This window comes from Thalassophryne amazonica, chromosome 9 (assembly GCF_902500255.1).
Source record: "Thalassophryne amazonica chromosome 9, fThaAma1.1, whole genome shotgun sequence".
Classification (NCBI taxonomy): domain Eukaryota; kingdom Metazoa; phylum Chordata; class Actinopteri; order Batrachoidiformes; family Batrachoididae; genus Thalassophryne; species Thalassophryne amazonica.
The window spans coordinates 54620512-54624653 of record NC_047111.1 but is presented as its reverse complement, the minus strand read 5'-3'; positions in this window follow the sequence as shown (position 1 = coordinate 54624653).

Genomic DNA, 4142 nt, shown 5'->3' with positions numbered 1-4142 from the left:
AGGAAATCAGCCACATCTGGGCGAGGAGGAGGACAAAAAAGACAAACTTTGCCCAAATTATAGTCTGATTTATAGTGCAATATAAAAATAAATAAATAAGAAACATGATTTTTCATGGATAATGCAATGAAATATTTCACCTAAACCACAGTTACATTAGGTAGGAAGGAAAAGCAGAATACAGATGTGACTTATGATAAAGAGGAGAGTAGGTCTCACAACGCCACCTGCGCTCAGAGTGTGTCTCCAGCCTTGACATGGCAGAAAAGGCAACAGAGAGTAAAAAGTCCCTTCGGCTGCTCCCTTGTTTGCACTCGGGGTCACCACAGCAAATCCAAGGTGGATCTGCATGTTGATTTGGCACAGGTTTTACGCTGGATGCCCTTCCTGATGCAACTCCACATTACATGGAGAAATGTGGCAGGGGTGGGATTTGAACCCAGAACCTTCCGAACTGAAACCAAGCGCATTAACCACATGGCCACCACCCCATAAAACATACTATGATAACAAAGGCAAAGTTTGCTTCTTAAACATGAGTTTATACAGCAGACTGCTTCTTACTGCTCTCATGTTCCCCAAACGTGGAAGGTTCATTGTCTTTATTTGTCCTTGTCATTTTCAAAGGCTGAAGGAAAAAGTCTGCGCTCACTTAAGTGTGAAAATATTTTTATTGTTGTATGATGTAAACTTTAAATCAATAGTTAAAGCATTTTTTGCAATAAGAGAAACAAACTGCAGTCTGTAATCAAAGTATGAACACAAATCTCTAGCATACCATAGAAATGGAAACAAAACAAAAAATACATAATGTTTTATTATGACCCAGTCATTTGGCATTATCCATCCATCCATTTTCTAGAACCACATCTCTCAGAGGTGTGTGTCTGAGGGGCTGGAGTATACTGCTCATTTAGTGAAATGCAGAGCAGTTGTGGTTTGTTAAAACACTTCAGTTGAGCAGGGAAGACTAGTGAGGGAAGCCACTAAGAAACCCATGTCAGCTCTGAAAGTGTTGCAAGGTTCATCGGCTGTGATGAAAGAGATTGTGTATACAGTTGTTTCCTGTTGCTTTAGCAGATGCAGCTTTATGTTCAATTGGTGCAGAGAAATATGTTGTTACAAGAATGCAAGAAACCTAGGCTCCAGTTGTTCAAACTGCAAAAACATACAATATATAAAATTGTTTACCTTCTGTTATGTTGGGGAGGGATCCCATCATATCTTGCTTGGTCCAGGTTACTCCTGGTGATGTGTTGAAGTGTCTCTTATGGTGTGTTTACACATAATGACAAGTCACGAATGCCATGAAGTGTATATTCTTGGCCGTTGATCACAAATGTGATGATTTGGGACAGAGGCATCAGGAGTCCTCAGGAACTGGTGCAACCTGTTACCGTGCATTACGATTAATGGCACGTATCGTTGGTGAATTATCACAAACCATTACGCACGGTCAATAATAATCTCCCACGCTGTTGTGTGTAACAGCGCATTGTTACGTTCCGTCACAAATCTGTCGGGTATGTTGTGAATTTTGCGAATTGTCTCTACACACCCCCCTTATTCATCCTACTGTCAGCTGTTGAACAGTTCACATCGCACCAGATTGCTCCTCAACATTCACATCAGAAGAACTTTCTGATTGCACACTTAGTTGGGCTCTGTGCCATGGAGTTGCACAGAAAGGAGGAGGAAGAGACAGAGAGAGCCAGATGTCTGGCTACACACGGCTCTCCTCTGGCTCAGACTTGTTACAGGAAGAAACCTCAAGCTGACTAGGCACAATCGGGTGACCATCTGCTTTGGCTGCTTTTACTAACAATAACAAAATAGCAATAGGTTCTTTCACAAGAAAGAATTGTCAAATGTGCAAAGACAGAGTCCAGTGGTCACACCAACCAATGCCTCAGAAAACATCAAAATGATACAGAGCAAAGTCTCAGTAAATGGAATATATTTGGCGACACAGTTTTCAAGTTGGAATCTCGTTGGAACATTCTGCAGAATTCATCATTTAGAGTCTTCCAGAAGTCCTCAGTACAGTACAGATTTCCACATTTCGCAGTAGATCCCACCCTCCCAAGTCATGGAAGGAAATCATCAGATCCCATGCATGACTGATGGATGGACTAAAGGACCTGTGAAGCCCAGTGCTCCAGTCCTGGTGGTCTGCTTGATCAACAGCATCTTGACTTCAGACAGAGAACAAAGCAGCCATTAATCAGCCATAATGAACAGTTCACAATAACTCCAGCTAACAATTAAATAACAAAGTACTAACATATTCTAACATAGTCCAACACTTCACTAACATTGCCCAGAGTTAAGATGTGATGAGGCTGTCTTTTTCCACCTGTAATGGCAATAATTGATGTAATAATTGTGGTTGGAGAGTAAGAATGACTCAGTACAACCATAGAAGTAGAGAGACTGGAATGCCAACTCAAGATCTCGTTCCACTTAGTTCTGTTTGTGAGCTTGCGACCCCGAGATTTCAGCCATTCAGCTGCGAGAGTTGGGGTAATTGACTTCCGGTCGTCTGCCAGCAATAACACCAGATGCACTTCTAAAGGACACTTTCTGTGTGTTTTCTTGCATTTTCTGCCATGGCTTCAACAAGTTATCCCCTCGAAGTATGTTCAAAGTGTAGCTTGAATGAAGTTCTTGTTCATTTTAAATTGTATTCAGGACAAAACTTGCTAATATTATTGATTAAGAGCATGCAGACTGTCAGCAACTGTGGAGGAAAATCACGGTCAATCATCATTAATTATTCATAAAACGTATATAAAAATACAATAAAAGTACACATTCATCATTTAAAAAAGCATCATAGTAAAACCCATAATTATAACCGTATAAAACTGATACATGGCACAGTAAACATCATCAAACATCATAATAAAATTATCAATCAATAAAAATCAAACACCATAAAATAATCACAGTATTCCTTTGAAGTGGTAACATTTGGAGCTGATGATGACGGAGGCTGTTCCACAAAGTTATAACTAAATATGAAATTTTCTTGAGTCATATCTGCATATTTGCACCTCAAAAATGTGACAGCGACCTCTCAAACATGAATAAACTATTTTGGGGAAAAAAAAAATGGCCTGAATATATATATGTATGTGTATATATATATATATATATATATATATATATATATATATATATATATATATATATATATATATATATATATATATATATACGAGGGCTGTCAATAAAGTATAGGTCCTTTTTATTTTTTTCAAAAACTATATGGATTTCATTCATGTTTTTACGTCAGACATGCTTGAACCCTCGTGCGCATGCGTGAGTTTTTCCACGCCTGTCGGTGACGTCATTCGCCTGTGAGCACTCCTTGTGGGAGGAGTCATCCAGCCCCTCGTCGGAATTCCTTTGTCTGAGAAGTTGCTGAGAGACTGGCGCTTTGTTTGATCAAAATTTTTTCTAAACCTGTGAGACACATCGAAGTGGACACGGTTCGAAAAATTAAGCTGGTTTTCAGTGAAAATTTTAACGGCTGATGAGAGATTTTGAGGTGATACTGTCGCTTTAAGGACTTCCCACGGTGCGAGACGTCGCGCAGCGGTCCCAGGCGCCGTCGTCAGCCTGTTTCAAGCTGAAAACCTCCACATTTCAGGCTCTATTGATCCAGGACGTCGTGAGAGAACAGAGAAGTTTCAGAAGAAGTCGGTTTCAGCATTTTATCCGGATATTCCACTGTTAAAGGAGATTTTTTTTTTTATGAAAGACGTGCGGACGGGTCCGTGCGTCAGGACGCAGCCGACGCGGTGCGGCGGCACAGGAAAAATACCTCCGTGTTGATAACCATTTGTAAAATCCAGGCGACTTTTGATGGCTTTCAGTGGAGTGAGTATATGAGAAATTGTTTAACAGCTGGACATGTTCCAACTTGTCCTTAAGGCTTCCAACAGAGGTGTTTTTCCTGTGGCGGAGCGCCGCGGCGGCTGCGAGCCAACGCTGCAATCTGTCCGCACGTCTTTCATTAAAAAAATCTCCTTTAACAGTGGAATATCCGGATAAAATGCTGAAACCGAGTTCTTCTGAAACTTCTCTGTTCTCTCACAACCTCCTGGATCAATAGAGCCTGAAATGTGGAGGTTTTC